At 47.1% G+C, this 17,083-nt stretch overlaps 1 pseudogene; it reads left to right on the forward strand.

The window, feature by feature from the left end:
- Nucleotides 1-210: 210 nt before the first annotated feature.
- Nucleotides 211-16,212, forward strand: LOC127667366 (peptidyl-prolyl cis-trans isomerase A-like; annotated as a pseudogene).
- Nucleotides 16,213-17,083: the final 871 nt, after the last annotated feature.

A 17,083-nucleotide genomic window follows, 5' to 3' on the forward strand; every position in this document is an offset into this window, starting at 1 on the left:
TTTCTTGGAGGGTGTCTCTGGGTTCCCTTTTGCCTGGAGGAAGGTACCCCACCCCTGAGCCTCCTGAGGTACCAGGAAGTAGAAGGTCTGTGTGGATGTGTGGATAGTACCCACCCAATGCCAGTGACCCCAGGTGTCTGCATCACCTGTCTCTGTGCATCCGTGTGAAGCCATAGGTTCGGAGGGGAGGGCAGGGGTAGCCAGTACACCATGAGCATCGTGCTCTGGGACAAAGTCCATGGACTTGCTGCTACAGCCAGGGCCAGGGCCAGGCTCTGGAAGAAGGGCCAAGGTGGGCTGGTGAGGAAGGGCATCATGGAGAGGCCACCCAGCTCCAGATCTTTAGTGGCAGAGAGTCTGGCCTAGATTCAGACCCATGATCAAGTTCTTTCCCAGCCCTCCTCATCCCATGTGACTTAAGAATGGGGTCTCCCCTTCCTGCAGCCTTACCCGTGAAGTATACATTTTGGAGCCTGGACATTGTGCTCAGTCCATTTTTTAAATGTCCCTTACCTCATTCCTGGTCCCTGCAGATGGAGTCCCCTTGTATTGGCTCCTTTTCTGTTGTTGTAATAAAACACCATGACCCACAGTAACTTACAGAGGGAAGAATTGCTGTTGGCTTAAGGTTCTAGAAGGATAAGAATCTATCATGGTGACGAAGCACAGTACAGTGGCAGGGGCAGGAGGCAGAGAGCTCACATCTCAGTGCTGGGCAGGAAGCAGAGAGAGAGGGGGGAGGAGAGGGAGAGGGGGAGGGGGAGGGGAAGGGGGAGGAGAGGGAGAAGAGAGGGGGAGGGGAGGAGGACTGGGGAGCACTGTCTCAGTGGTATGGATTCCTTTAGCTAGGCTAAACCATCCAAACAGCACTACCAACAGGAACCAAGTGTTTAAATGCCCAAGCCTGTGGAGGAGGAAACTTTTTGTATTCAGACCATCACTGCCCCTTAGATGGACTCCCTCATACCCTTCCACCCTTTGCCAAGGGCTATGGTGCTACCTCTTTGAAGGTAGCAGTTCCTGCCCTGTTCCCCCTTTTCTTAGCCTAGGCTTTGCAGCCACACTAAGGAATTTGTTTCTCAACTCAAGAACAGCAGGGAGCCACCACAGACTCCAGATAGGATGTGACTGAGACAAAAGCCCATCAGAAGGTGAGGTCCTCCGGGGTCTATTCCTACCTAAGGTACTGGCTTTCCAGATCCCCAGGAGAGCAAGTGAAGCTTCCAATGTTCCCTGAATCCACTGTGTCCTCCAACAGGGGCATTCTCAGAGGATGACCCAGGTGGGAACATGACTAGACATTGTGACTGGACAGGGCAGCAGAGGACACTGGCTTATAAGAAGGAAGGTATATGTGAGAATTTGTGTCAGAGTCTGAATTCATGTGACCTGGCTGTCTGTACCAGATATTGAAAGATACGTGTGTGTGTGTGTGTGTGTGTGTGTGTGTGTGTATCCCCACATGCTCATCATGAGCCTGAAGCTCTCCTGTCATAAGCTGGTAGCCTCTGCCTGTTGGAAGCAAGTATTCCCAAGGAAACACGTAAGGTAAAAGTAACAGGTAAGGTACTTTCTTTTTGTGTAAAGGATGTGACACAACACAAACCAGGCTAACACTGTCTCGGAAGGGTGGGCTGAGAGCACCATCAGTCAAGCACTTGCCTTGTAAGCACAAATACATGAGTCCCATCTCCAAAAGCCACGCATTAGCTGAGCATGGCGACACACATGCGTCTTCTTCTCAGCTTTCAGGCACAGACAGGTGGATCTCAGAGTCTCAGGACAGCCTGGCTTATGTAACAAGTTCCAGGCCAGCCAGGGATACATAATGAATGAGACCCATGTCTTAAATAAACAAAAACAGCGGATGTGGCAGTGTCCACCTATAATCTTAGCACTGGGAATTGGAGACTAAGCAAATCACTGGGGGCCTGCTGGCCTAGACTACTTGGTGAGTTCCGGGTCAGCGAGAGACCCCGCCTGAGGATGGCAGCTGACACACATGGGCTAATGCCCGCCATGGCATCTCAAATTTCAAGCTGTTCCCAAATGACTACAGATTTTAAATTGAGAGGTCAGAACTAACATGGGCGCCATATTGCTTCAGCTATCGGTCCTCAGCCACTTGCTTAGCAAGGTTCTTATCAAGTCACTGTCTTTACCAGTCACAGGCTGATCCTGGGCCGCAGCTGGACACCTATACAGTAGGCCTTGTGCTGGACACTGGGGCCATTCCTTGTTCTCAGGAAACTCACAGTCTGGTGGGACTCCATCCAAAGATAGGCTGTGGCAAAGGCAGGAAGAGCCTTCCGTGTCCGTGTGACTTCTCCTGGCTGAGGGATCCATCCCCATTATCCTGGGAAGGACATGGTGGTGGAGGGAACAGCTAGCAAGAATGCCTGAGCTGCTATTGTTACCCTCAGGAGGAGCTGGGATTCTGATCCCTAGGAAGGAACAGTATCCTCTAAAGGAAAAGCTGGTGGTTCTTTCTAGCAGAGTTTCTGCACTGAGTGTGTTACTTCTGGGTGATAGGAAATGGCAGTGCTGAGGAGGACCAGAGAGAGAAGCAGAGATCCGCCTGCTTCAAGTCTCCAACCTGAGGACTTGGGGACAGGCAGGGGCCACAAGGTCTTTTTGGGGGTGGGTGGGAGTGGAGCTTTAGCCGCTGCTTAGAGGAAGGATTACAATGAGAAGGATGGGTGCTGCAGTGAGGCCGCAAGAAAGCTAGCCACACTTTGTCCTTAAGGATGCTATGGCCTTGTTCACAGTCAGGTTGGACAGATGGTACAAGGCAGTCTCGTGGTGCTGTTGTGAAGAAAGCGGCCTTCCAGCCACACCCACTCTTTTAGAGATCTTGCCTACTAGCCTAGATAGAGCCAAGATTTACCTCTGCTGCCCTCCAAATGAGAGAAGGAACTCAGTGGGCCTGGGAGTGTAGGAGAGCATTGTACAAGTGGGACCTGAGAACCAGCCCATTACCTGACTGACAGCAATAAGGACAGGCAGTGACAAGCTCGGCAGCCTTGGGAGCAGCAAGGAGTGGAACCAAGCTCTTTGAAGCTCAGAGCCCCGATTCTCCTTGGCCACCTGTCTTCAGGATTGCTCGGCAAAAGTGAGCTGGCAGGAGTCCACAGTGGGCCACAGCATCAGGCAGGACCATTTTCCAACATGCTGTTTCTGCCCCCAAAGCTCTCTGCACAGTGAGATGCTTCACACATGCTCTGCTGGCATGGAAGGCCAGCACTGAGGAGGCAGAGGAAGGGAGGGGAGTGCCCACATGTTTGAGGCCAGACTGGTCCATACAGAGATTCCAGGTCAACCAAGGCAATATAGAAAAATCCTGTGGTTTTTTGAGACAGGATTTCTCTGTGTAGCCCTGGCTGTCCTGGAACTCACTCTGTAGATCAGGCTGGCATCGAACTCAGAGATCCTCCTGCCTCTGCCTCCCAAGTGCTGGGATTAAAGGCGTGCACCACCACTGCAGAAAAATCCTGTTTTAAAAACAAAATGGACCAGAGAGACAGCCCAGTGGTTAGGGGCATTGGCTACTCTTCTAGAGGACCCAGGTTCCATTCACAATAACCAGAAGGCAGCGCACAACCATATGTAACTCCAATTACAGGGGATCCAATACTCTCTTCTGACCTCCGTGGGTACCACGCACACATGTGGTGCATGGACATACATACAAGCAAAACACCCATACACATAAAAAAGACTTTTAAAAATCAAAGCAAAATCTACTATCAAATGTTGTGCTACTGAAACCATTTTTGCCTTTCCTGGGTACCAGGGTGATGATGCTCTCAAGAGTTTTGAAAGTTCTGACTCTCACTGTGTGAGGTGGTACACACCTTTAATCCCAGCACTCAGGAGGCAGAGGCAGATAGACCTCTGTGAGGCCATCCTGGTCTATAGAGTGAGTTCCAGGACTGGCAAGGCTACGCAGAGAAAGCCTGTCTCAAAAACCAAAATAAGCATTGGAGAGATGGCTCAGCGGTTCAGAGCACTGACTATTCTTCCAGAGGAGCCAGGGTCAATTCCCAGCACCCACATGGCAGCTCACAACTGTCTGTTAGTCCAAGGTCTGATACCCTCATAGACCTTCACATAGGCACGCATGCAGGCAAAATATAAATGCACATAAAAATTAACAATATCAAAAAGGACTGATTTTCTATGAAGTCACAGCTCCTTTAGGGGCACACAAGGAGCATGACAGACACCCAAGGATGTCCACTGCAGCCTGCGTGTCAATCACCCATATAGTCAACAGTGAAGAGTTAGTATAGTAGGCACATACGAGACATACATCCAAACAATGGATGGCTTGAAGATATTAAAATGTGTGGCTGAAACACGAGACCTTTTTTATTGCCTGTTAGTAGAGATAAAGATAAGACAACATGGCATATAGTCACAGTGGCTAAGTATGTGCCCCGAATAGAGGAGGAACTCTTGACGATGGAGGCTTCTCCAACGTGTAGTTTTGTTTGTTATTTTATCAGAACTGTCAACCGTAAATGTTTGGTGTTTAGCAAAGACTCTCTCTCTCTCTCTCTCTCTCTCTCTCTCTCTCTCTCTCTCTCTCTCTCTCTCTGTGTGTGTGTGTGTGTGTGTGTGTGTTTTGGTGGTTCAAACAGAAAAGATCAAGTTCAGATAAAGATCACCAGTGATTTACTGCTTTTCCAAAGCAGGCTTGCTTTCCTGCTTGGAGATTATTACGGAGAAGCCTGAATGAATGTAGCCATCCCCAGCCACCTGGAGGGGCACCTCAATGGGCCTGAGATTTATGTACTGGGATTAGCATCTGAGAAAAAGACCCTATCCCTCCCCCCATGGTTTTGCATCTAATCTAGTACTGTGAAGGCAGAGAGCGGATTCCTTGGGCTTGCTGGTCAGCCAGTCTAACCCAAAAGCGGAGCTCCAGGTTCAGTGAGAGACCCTGTCTCCAAAAATAAGGTGGGAAAAATAATAAGGCAGAGAATAAATGAAGAATTCACTTGAAGTCTACCTCTGTCCTTCATGTATACATAAACAGGTATACACACACACACACACACACACATGCACACACCTCAAAAAGTCTTTCCTCCCCCAAAATGCCTTTAGGGGGTATTAAAATATTTGTAACAAATATTATTAAGTGCTCAGGAGGTAACGATGCTTGCCACACAAGTTTGCCAACTTGAATTTGATCCCTGGAACCCACATAAAAAGTCTGATTTACATCAGTGTGTATCTAATCTCAGCACTTCTGCGAGAAGGGAGTCAGAGACAGGAGACTTAGCCACAAGTACATGGGTCAGCTTGCCTGGAGGGTACTGTGCAGCAGAAATGAGCGGCCCTGACTCACCTCAATGAGGTGGAAGGAGACACTCCTGAAAGCTGTCCTCTGATTTCCTCATGAATATTAATAAGCTTTTTTTTTTAATGTACTGTTTCCACAGCATTAGGCATACTCTCCTTGCTAGGCAGCCATCAGCATCCATTCCCACACCTTCTCATTATCCCAAGCTGAAACTCATCTGGTCAGTGAGCACTCCACCTCAGAGTTCTGGCCTCAGAGCCTAGTACCGCCATTCTCCTGTCTACGGGCTTGCCTGTTGAACTGTTGAACGATCTCATGATTGGATACTTTGTGTCTAGCTTTCTTCACCTAGCGAGTTTTCAGGGTTCAATTCTGTTGTAGCTGATTGGAGAACGTGATTGCTTTCTAAGCCCAATGATTCCCCTTTGTCAGTATTTATGATATCAGCTTCATCCCCTGACCCATCCATGACCCTCTGGGGCTGTTTCTAGAATTTCAACCTTTTCTCCCTTTGGAGCAGGAGTGCCCAGCAGCCTGACAACATTCCTACTTTCAAGTCTTTGGATACATACTGACAAGCGAAATTGCCAGATCATGTGATAGCTCTAACTTTTCCAGAAGGGTTTCTGTAGCAGTTATGTCATTTTGCATTCCTACTAGCAATTCTTCACATACTTGCCAACACTTTTCAAGTTTTTCTACTTTTTCAAATTGTTTTTGTTCAGTCGGATTTTTTTTATTTGTTTTTTTCCCCCTGTACTTGAGCTCTTAATATGAAGTGTTTTGTGAATTTGGTTTGGTTTTTTTTCTCCCTGTTGATTTGCCACAATGACCATCTTGTTGGCTGTGTGGGTCTTAGCTACATAGTCTTTGAAAACATTCAAGTCCTTTGTCTATACTTAAATTAGGGATTTCATTGTTGAATTTTAGCTCTTCTTGTAATCTGGACACGAAGGTATCTATTTTTTGGCTACAAGTGACCTATCACTTGTTGAAACATTTGTTACCTTTTAAATGTAGAAAAATTCACCTTAAAGAGATGGAAACAAGATGACCTAGTATTTGCACATTTGACAAGTAACATTGCACATTTAGGCATCTCACAGACCAGAGGAAAGGAAGAGATGAAATTGGCAAAGCCAAGACCCAATAATGAGATGAGGGTTAAATAACAAAGGGGTTCCCCATCTAGGGCTGTGTGTGGTCACAAATAGGGCTATGGTCCGACACTCACAACAACGCCAGCCACAAAAAGACAAAGGGCGAGGTAGTACTGTACAGTATTGACCCCATTTCTCTTTCAAATATACATAGAATTGTAAAAATAAAAACATGTCAAAATGTTAACATTAGTGATCTTAAATAATTAGGGTTTTTCTTTGTGTTTTTGAGACAAGGTTTCTCTACATAGCCCCCGATTGTCCTGGAACTAGCTCTGTAGACCAGGCTGGTCTCAAACTCAGAGATTCACCTGCCTCTACCTCCCAAATGCTTGGATTAAAGGAGTGTGCCACCATCTGCCTTATTGATCAGGTTTTAAAAATTCTTTTCTACTTTCTAAATTTTCTCCAGTAACGTAAGATTTTTGAGTTGGAAAATTATCACATTTTTTGTTTTTTGTTTTGTTTTGTGTGGGTGTGTTTGGTACCAGAACGGAACCCAAGGTCTGCTAGGAAAAGACTCTACCAACTGAGCTACACCCCCAAATCAAGAATTGCATATTTCTAAGGTATTCACAAATGTTATTGCAATCACACAAGAATTTTTATACCACGAACACAGCCTCAAAAAAGGAAAATTCTCCCGAGGTGCTTGAGGGTTTACCGTTTTTTTTCCTCCTACCAAGGTTTACAAATTCCAACTATCTGGCGGTTTGGTCTGGTTTCTGAGAGGAAGGACAGGAAAGTTTTCAGAACAGAAAAGTCGAACTTAAATGAAAATCTGATTCAAGTGAAACCCAGCCCCACGGTCAATAGCGACAAGCTGAGAAGACGCCTGCTGCACGTGAAGAAGCAGTGGCGCCCTGAGTCTGCGCAAACTCATTTAGGCAGCGCGCAGAGGCTCCGCCTCCCGTCTGCCCTCACTAGGGTTGGGAGTGTACTCGCCAGGCCCCGCCCACAACCTAGGCCCCGCCCCATCACGCAGGCCAAGCCCAGGAGCCGCTGCCTGCCTAGGCCGTAAATTTGCATTCAGAGCTGGCCGACCCAGGGTCCACCCACCCTACGCTCCATTCTGCCCGCACCGCCCGCGACCCCGGAAGTCGGAGACGGTGGCCTAGTGGCTCCACCTCCAGCTGTGCAGGGCTCCGCCTCTAGATATGGCCCCGCCTTTCAGTTTCGAACAGCGGCCGCAGTGCCTGCCGCACCCTGGACTTCATTTCCGGCGCAGGCTGCTTAGAAGTCACGCCCCCAGACGCGAGAGGCCCCGCCCTACGTCTACTGCGAATCTGCTTCCGGGGAGGGCCGTGAGGGTTGTGTGTTATGCTCTAGGACTGTCCGCGCTGTGGGCGCACTTCTTCCTTTTCTGCTACCTCTGTACCCCCTCAAGATGTGAGCACGAGGCCTTTTAGGCCCCTAGAGAGGGCAGGCCAGGGCACGGTGGTGGCGGCGGAGTCGTGGCCCCTCCCACTTTGGGCTGTAGCCTCCCTCTGTACAAGGAGCGACGTGGCCCTCCTGGATGCTCAACCCAAGTCCAAGAAATTCAGAGCCCAGGCTAGCCCGGCAATGTGAGCGCCCCTTTCGGAGGTTTGCAGGCCCAGAGATGACAGCACCTATGTATTGACAGTCACTTTCCAGGAAGGCCCGCACATACTTTGATGTGCTGTCACAGTGCTCCTCCTAGCATCTGTGGCCAGCACTGTCCCTCCATGGAGAGACAGTCCTTTTACAACCTGGTTCTGACTGTCTGTTTTAACCTGTTGTGCTCGACTGGAGCACATAGTTCTCTTCCGTGGTCACCGCTGGTCTCCAGCATTGCCCTGTTCATCACTCACTGTAATTTCATCCTTAGTCAAAAGACCTTCCTTATGCATCCTGGGGATGCCTAATGTCTCCACCCTAACCTGTTCACCAAAACCATCAAATACAAACGTTCTTTAACCTTTAATGATGGCTCATTCACAGAACCCGCTGTGGCTTGAAGACATCATGGGGTTGCCTAATCTACTAAATGTCCTAGCTTATCAACACAGCACAAAGGAGCATGTGGTTTCCCCTGGTGATGGCTGGCGTTGAGAAAGGGTATTTCTATCGCATTATCACCAACATGGAAAAGATCAAACTCAAAATCCCGAGTACTGTTTCTGCTGATGCCTGTGCCTTCTGCGCCAGTACAAGATCAACCCCCAAAACGAAACATTGTAGCTTCTGCACCATTACAAGATCAACTCCCAAATGAAACATTGTAGCTTGTGCATCCCTCTGTGCACAATGTCTCTCTTCTACTGGAGTCCCGGGTGAGTTGGGGAAGGTGGTCTCTATGAAGCCTTTGAAGAACAAGGAAAAGTAGGTGATTTCCAAGCATTTAGTTTGTTGGACCAAGCCTGCCAAGTCACTCTCATGGACAGAATGTGTATGAGAGAGACCACCCTGTGTTCTCATATATAATTTTGAAGAAACCAGCCTTGTGCATTCAGAGTGCCTCTCTCATCTGAACTTACTATTCTCTTTACCATAGTCTAGGGTATCTTATTGGTTCCATAGTGTCTTTCTGGGTCTTATGTGCTGGGTGTTGGCCAGCAGTGAGTACGTGGGGTACCTGGCCCTGGACTTCAGGCTCTACCTAGTTTGTCTGTGACAGTCCAGATTTTCTAGACTGAACTGTGCCTTCTCAGAGAGGCGGCTTTACAGTATTTTTTTTTCTTTCTCCATATTAAAAGACAAAGCTTGGGAACTGGACAGGCACCTCTATAAAAAGAAAACACATGGTTTCCAAGAAAATGGCCTCTCCATTTCATTGGTTTTTACCAATTGTGGACAGAAGCACACTTCAGCCCAATAATTTCAAGTGAATTGAAATTCCAGGAGTCCAGGAGTCTCAACTCAGAGACCAGTATCCCCCTTTTTATGAAAAAAAAAAAAGAATCGAATGGGTGTGGTCCAAAGAAGAACTCTTGGAGCTGAACAGAACTTGGTAGGAGGGTCTAGACTACTTCTGTGCTCAGGGAATCATCCCAGGTTCCTCCTGAGCTAGTGTAGGGTGAGCATGTATCCCTCAGGGCCTGCAGCCACATGTGCAGAGAGGCCTCTCTGATTCCGAAGAGGCTTTTAGCTCCAAATCTCTAAGGAACGGATTTCCTGGGAGTTTAGACTACTCTGAGGCTGCAGGCAAGCCCTTCACCTTCCTTCTGTCCCTCCTTCTCTTCCTCCCTCCTTTCTTTTCTTCTGTCTTTTATTTCTCCCTTTCTTGTTAAAGACTTATACTATTTTAAATTGTGTGTGTGTGTGTGTGTGTGTGTGTGTGTGCGCGTGTGATTGTACTCATGAAAGTGCAGGTGTCTAAGGAGGGCAGAGGTGTTGGATCCCCTAGAACTAAGAGTTAGAGATAGTTGTGAGCCACCTGATTTGGGTGTTGAAAAGCAAACTTGGGTCCTCTGGAAAAGAACTATGTAGTCATATGTGTATGTGGAAGCCAGAGTCTATGTTCAATCATTGTTTTTTTTTTTTTTGTTTTTTTTTTTAGTTTTAAATTTTTGTCTTGGGCTGGAAAGATGGCTCGGCACACTTAAGAGTGCTGACTGCTCTTCCTCAGGTCCTGAATTTAAATCCCAGCAACCACATGGTGGCTCACAACCATCTGTAATGGCATCTGATGCCCTCTTCTGGTATGTCTGAAGACAGCTACAGTGTACTTACATATAATAAATAAATCTTAAAAAAATTTCTTTTGTTTTATGTGTACAAGTATTTTTTACTGTATGTATGTATATATGTATGTATGTATGCATGCATGCATGCATATTGGTGCATACAGAGATCAGAAGTGGCCATCAGATCCTCTTGAACTGGAGTTGCAGATGGTTATGAGCCATCATGTGGGTGCTAGGAATCGAACCCGGGTCCTCTGCAAGAGCAACAAGTGCTCTAAACTAGTGAACCATCTCCCCACCCCCCTTCCACTTTGTTCTTTTGAGGCAGAGTCTCTCACTAAACTAGAAGTTAGAGACTTGGCTGAGCTGGCCGGCCAGCAAGCCACAGGGAACCTCCTGCCCCTGCCTCCCCAGTGCTGGCAGGGTTCTATCTACAAGTTCAAGGGATCAAACTCAGGTTCTCATGGCTTCACAGCAAGGACTTGACTAACGGAGACAGCTCCACTTACTGCATTTCTCTGAGTCTCAGGTTTCTCATCTGTTAAATGTGGATAACCATATTTGGTTATTTGGGATTAAATAAGATAAAGGGATAGGATCAAAATACATTGTATACTTGTATGAGTTTTTCAACATATCAAATGTCATTTTAAAAAGATTAAGGGCCTGGAGAGACGGCTTAGCAGTTACAGGCACTTGCTGTTCTTCCAGAGGACTTGAGTTCAGTTCCTAGCACCCAAATCCAGCTAGTCAACACTGTAACTCCAGTTCCAGGGGGGCTAACACCCTCTTCTGATCTCTACAGGCATCTGAATGGGTGTACACATATACAGTCATGCACACACACACATACACACACACACACACATATATAATTATTTACATAATAAAGGGAAGTTCAGACAGACCTGTAACTTAGAGCAACCCCAAACTTGGGCCCAGTTTTAATGCTGAGTTCTTTTTATGCTTTCCAGGAATTTGTGGAGGAACCCAGGAGCCTCTAGACCAAAGGTCTCAACCTATGGGTCTCAACCCTTTTGGGGGTTGCATATCAGCTATCCTGCATATCAGATACTTACATTACAATGCATAGCAGTAGCAAGATTACAGTTATGAAGTAGCAACAGAATAATTTTATGGTTGGGAGTCACCACAGCACAAGGAACTAACTATATTAAAGGGTTGCCGTGCTACAATCACAGGAATGTTGAGAACCATTGCTCTGACATACCTGGAATTCTCTCTAGTGAGCACCTCTTTATCCTCAGCTTTGCCTGGACTCTGCTAGCTCCATGGGCTATGATCAATCAATCTCTTTAGAAGCGGTCACCTCGGTGACTCATCATCCTTCAGAAGTCCCAGAAAGGTGCATCTGCATTCTCATGGGGAGCCTGGCTTTAGAGAACCCACTAGACATCTCTGGACTGAGTCGTCATCTGAATGGTTTTGCAGTAGCCAAGTCCAGGCTTCCTGCCCTGGGCCAGGCTATGCTGAGACTGTGCAGCCAGCACTACTCCTGGCTCTTGGAAAGGACAGTGTGCCCTAGAAGTCTAAACTGGCAATGGCTGGCGATGGTTAGTGTCTGAATGTGTAGAAAACCACACAAATGTTCTCACACAGTCCCAAGCTTGGTGGAGGAATCAAACTGAAGCAGCTCCACTAACACGAGGCTGCCTTTGTGTCCACACGAGGCTGCCTTTGTGTCCTTCATAGTTTGGTTTTTTTTTTTTAGGATGTTGTCCTTGCTGAATAGTTTTGAAGCATTTCTGTCTTAGAGTTTCCATTGGTATGAACAGACACCATGACCAAAGCAACTCTTATAAGGATAACATCTAATTGGGGCTGGCTTACAGATTCAGAGGTTCAGTCCATTATCATCAAGGTGGGAACATGGTAGCATCCAGGCTGGCATGGTACAGAAAGAGCTGGGTATTCAACATCTTTTTTTTTTTTTTAGAGATTTATTTATTATTATATGTAAGTACACTGTAATACACTGTAGCTGTCATGGGGTTGCTGGGATTTGAACTCAGGACCTTTGGAAGAGCAGTCAGTGTTCTTAACCGCTGAGTCATCTCACCAGTTCTCAACATCTTGTTCCAAGGCAAATAGGAGAATGGCTTCCATATGGCTAGGAGAAGGGTCTCAACGCCCACCACCACAGTGAACGAACCTGAGAACAGGAACAGCTGCCTTCTCTATGGCTCTGCCCAGCATAGGGTTTTGGGTTCAGATCTTGTTGGTCACCCCGATTCCTCAAGGGCAAGGGGCAGTAGCTCTGACAACACAGGTGGGAAGAGCCTGTGTCAGTCACTAACATAAGTCCATCCACTTGAAAGCTTAAGGCTATTGTTTGGGGCAATGGAAACTTTAGATGAGGAGTAACTTGTCCAGAGAACGTTGGCCTAAAGTTGGTGAACTTAACCCCTTGTCTGCACTTCCAGTTCTTCTAATTTCATTTCCCATGAATCTCTGGACCCAGTAGTTAATGAAGGCAGTGCGGGTTTAGGGTCTGGATCCTTGTGGGCTCTGTGGCCAGGCTTTGGAGTAGACTGTGAGCTTCACTCAGAACAGGACTCTGCTGTTAGTGAAAACTGCCAGGGCCCAGTGCTCACCACCCCTCTCTCCTGCCTGCTGGTCTCACAAGGCTGCTGGGAGAGACACCGGGTAGCTCTGGTTTCTTTCCCCTCCCTGATTGTTGGAGCAGATTCTGTTAGCAGCCTGTGGGTATAAATAAGAGCCTGAAACTGTTAAAAATATTTTTTTTTTTAAAAAAAAGCAAGTCTCAAATAGGAAAGCTGAGGCCCAGAAGGTTAAGGACACAGTGTGACGCCGAGTTTTTACTCAGCAGCAAATGTCATGGTGTCTAGTCCCAGAGAAGAGCCAGCCTCAGAGGCTAGGTTTATGCTAGAGCAAAGACAGCTCACGGTATACTCAGCTGGGTTTCCCTGAAGGGAATAGGGTGGACACTGGTTCTGCTCAGAGTCTGCAATGAGGTCCTATGATGCTCGCTCTTTCTCTCTCTCTCTCTCTCTCTCTCTCTCTCTCTCTCTCTCCCTCCTTCCCTTCTTCTCTCTCTCCCTCCCTCCCTTTCCATCTCACTCCTCAGAGGGTTGATGGGATTCCAAATACTTTTATGTTGGAGATTTGAACTTAGGTCCTTATGCTTATATGGCAAACAAACCCAGTGAGTTAGTCTCTCATCAGTGTGTGTTTAAATTAACTTATTATGAGTATGCATATATGTGTAGGCACATGCATGCCACATGTGTGAGGAAGGTCAGAGGACAATTTGTAGGAGTCTGTTTTTTCCCCATACCATGTAGGTTCCAGGGATCAAACTCCAAGCCTCAGGCTTCAAATGGCACCAAGCACCTACCTTTACCAGCTCAGCTCTCCCGAGGACCCATACTGCTGCTGTCCTGTAAGAACAAGGGGTGTCTGGGAGTGTTGGTTTATGCTTATAATCTCAGCACGTGGGAGGCCAAGGCTGAAGGAATGCTACATCTGATGCCAGAATGATTTGCAGAGCTGCAGGCTAGCCAGGGCCATGTAGTAAGACTGTCTGGGCAGCTAGTGTGTGTGGGAGGGGTGTGGGGGGCGGGGGGAGGGACAGAGAGAGGAACTAAATACACATTCACTGAAAATAATGAAGCGGGACCTAGGAACAGGTGTCTATAATCCCAGCGCTCAGGCTGAGTCAGGAAGGGTTACATTGTAAGACCATATGTTAAAAATAAAAAAGAAAAACTGACCCTGGATCCCGCTGTCAAGTCATAACCGTCAGGGTCCAGGGTGCTGGTTACTTATTGAGTGCCTATTGTATACTGATCTACTGACACCACGCCCCCCTCTGGTTCCTAAGAATACCTGCAGGCAGAAACTCTCATCCCTCCACCCCTACCCCCACCACCAAAGGCAACCTGAGTCCCTACGGTGTAACATAGATAGCATCCACACACGAAAGCAGGAAAGCAAAGAATGAACCAGATGTCTTCAGTCCTTAGAGTCCCAGCGGTGTCACAGCTTCTCCCCCTTTAAGACACACAGTCTCCGTTAATAGTAAATTAGCACTGAAATGGTTTTTTTCCCCTCATCTACCCAAGCTTTGAAATTATTTCTGTAGGCAGAACTCAGCAACAGAAAGAGCAGTGAGAGGCACTTGTGTTGTGGCATTGTGAGCCCACAGCTACACTCAGGACTGGTTACTTAGTTCTCAGAACAAAATGAAAAGGCAGCTCTGAGCTCAAAAATGATTCAGATTCCTGGGCAGGTGACAGCTGACAAATGTGGGTTCCTTTTTTGTGCACGTGGCCCTGTGGAACTAAATATACCCGCATGGCCAGTCCTGGGTAAATAATGATTTCCCATCTTTGTGGTCTTTCTCCAACCCTACTTATTTTTTGGACAGGTTCTTATATAATCCGGTCTGGCCTTGGGCAGATTATGTAACCAGGAATGACTCCTAACTGTCCCGTTTCCACCTCCCTAGGGAGTGATGGGATTATAGGTGTGGCCGCCACTCCTGTTTGATGCACTGCTGGGGATCGAACTCAGTGCTTCAAGCACACCAAACAAATACTGCTCTATAACTGAGCATATTCCAAGCCCTCTTTATTATTATTATTATTACTATTATTATTATTATTTATATGTTCTTCCTTTGTTTACTTTTGAAAAGTTTTTAATGATTTATTTTAATTTTTTATGTGTATAGGTATTTTGCCTGTGAGTATGTATGTCTATGTACCATGTGTGTGCAGTGGCCCTTGGAGACCAGAATTGGGTGTTAGATTCCCTGGAACTGGAGTTGCAGACAGTCATAAGCCCCCCATGTGTATGCTGGGAATCGAACCTTGGTCCTCTGGTAGAGTACCAGCCAATGCTCTTAACCACTGAGCCATCACTCCAGCCTCAAGATTTTTTTTTAAATCTTTTTAAAAAATAGTAGCTAGCCAGGACTGGGCTGAAACTAGCTATGTAGACCAGGCTGGTCTCAAACTCAGAGATATACCTGTTTCTGCCTCCTGAGTGCTGGGATTAAAAGTATGTGACATCTTGCCCCACTCTGGAGATTCATTTTTTAAGTGTGTGTGTGTGTGTGTGTGTTCACGAGTCAGATGAACCAGGATGAGGATGTCAAATACCCTGGATTTATAGGTAATTGGAGTTATAGGCAGTTGTGAGCTACCTGATGTGAAAACACAGGTCCTCTAGAAAAGTATTACTATTTCTTCAGCCAACTTTAGTTTTGACATAGTTTCTCAGTATGCAGCCCAGAGTGCCTCGAATTCACAACTTTTCTACTTTTGATTCTGGAGCACTAGGTTACAGGTGTGAACCCCACCCCCAACTCTTTTGGGACAAAGTGAGCTCCGAAGACAAGGAGTAAAGGAAGCCGTGCTCCAGGGGGACATTTTAGATGCACTGAACAATACATTGTAGGCTTGCAGACACTGCTGTCCCTGTCGCTACTTGCCACGACCATGGTCAGCCCACATCGGGGCTGATGGCGAGCCTTTGCTGACAAAGTTCAAAAGACTGCAAAAACAAAAAACAAAACAAACAAACAAACAAACAAACAAAAAACCCCCAAAAAACAAAAACCCAAACTAAAAACGTTCATGATCTGAGCACCGGAGAGAAAATTTGGACTTTCTAGTCTTTCATAACATTATTTCAGGATTCGTGTGCCAGGGTGGCGACTTCGTTTGCCGTAATGGCACCGGCAGTGGGTCCATCTGCAGGGAGAGATTTGAGGGTGAGACTTCATCCTGAAGTGTTCAGGTCCTGGCATCTTGTCCGTGGCAAGCACTCAGCAATACACAAACAGTCCCCAGTTCCTCATCTGCACTGCAAGGCCGGAGTGGCTGGATGGCAAACGTATGAGCTTTGGGAAGCCGAAAGAAGGCTTGACCATCATGGAAGCCATTAGAGCAGTTCCGGGTCCAGGAATGGTGAGACCAGCAAGAAGGTCACCATTGCCGACCTCGGACAACTTTTAATTTTTCTGACTACTGGGCATCTTACCCAGCTCAGGACAATGCCCCCACCATGTCTACTCTGCAGCCTCTGTTCCCACCAAGTTCTCTGAGTTCCATATTTTCCTCATTTGCCTCTGAGTCTTAACAGTCCCCTGCAAAGTTAAGTTTATGATTATGAATAAAAACTAAATAAGAAAAAAATAAGGAAATGAAAATATCAAATGGGATTCCCGGTAAAGAGGCCAGTAGAGAACGCAGGCAGGCTCCCCCCTTAAAACGGAGCGTGACTTAGACTGAATTCTCTTGAAATGGCCACCCTGCTTCCATGGAAATCCTCGATAGAGTCATTGCGGCCGACTGTCTCAGGGCTTGTGGATACACTGGTTACGTTGAAAACAGTGAGACGTGTCATCCTGCACTCTTAGGACAGGATTTTCAGCGTTACTAGTATGCAACAACCCCCCACCCCCACCCCGAAGCCCCTCCACTCACGAAGCCCGTGAGGATGCTGGGAACACACTGTAAACCTATGGAGTCCAAAGTGTCCTCAGGCTCTCAGATGGGTGCCATGCTTTCTTAGCCCCTGGCTCCACCCACTGTGTCCCTAGTCCCATGCCAGGAAGGTAGCCAGTATGATCACAGGTTCCAACGCTAAGCTCTTCTTTGTGACCTGTGTAGACTGACTCTTTTTCAAAGAACTGAAATGAAGAGATCCACATAGCAGAGGGGTGCCCACTGGCCGCCACCAACTCACTCACTTTTGTGGAAGAAGAGACCCTATCCTTCCTTACCCCACCTCACCCACATTCAGATTGGACTCTGGGCCCTTCTTATTTTCCCCTTAGGAAAAAGACAAAACAAAACAGAAAAAGCCTCTCGGGTATCATTTCAAGTCCTAAGGCTTTCTGAGCGGCGCCTGTCCCTGCTGCTGTCCTTCTGTTCTTTCTCCCGTCTCCCGGCCAGGCTGCTTTCTGTCTTTGT

Source organism: Apodemus sylvaticus, chromosome 17, assembly GCF_947179515.1.
Source record: "Apodemus sylvaticus chromosome 17, mApoSyl1.1, whole genome shotgun sequence".
Lineage (NCBI taxonomy): Eukaryota > Metazoa > Chordata > Mammalia > Rodentia > Muridae > Apodemus > Apodemus sylvaticus.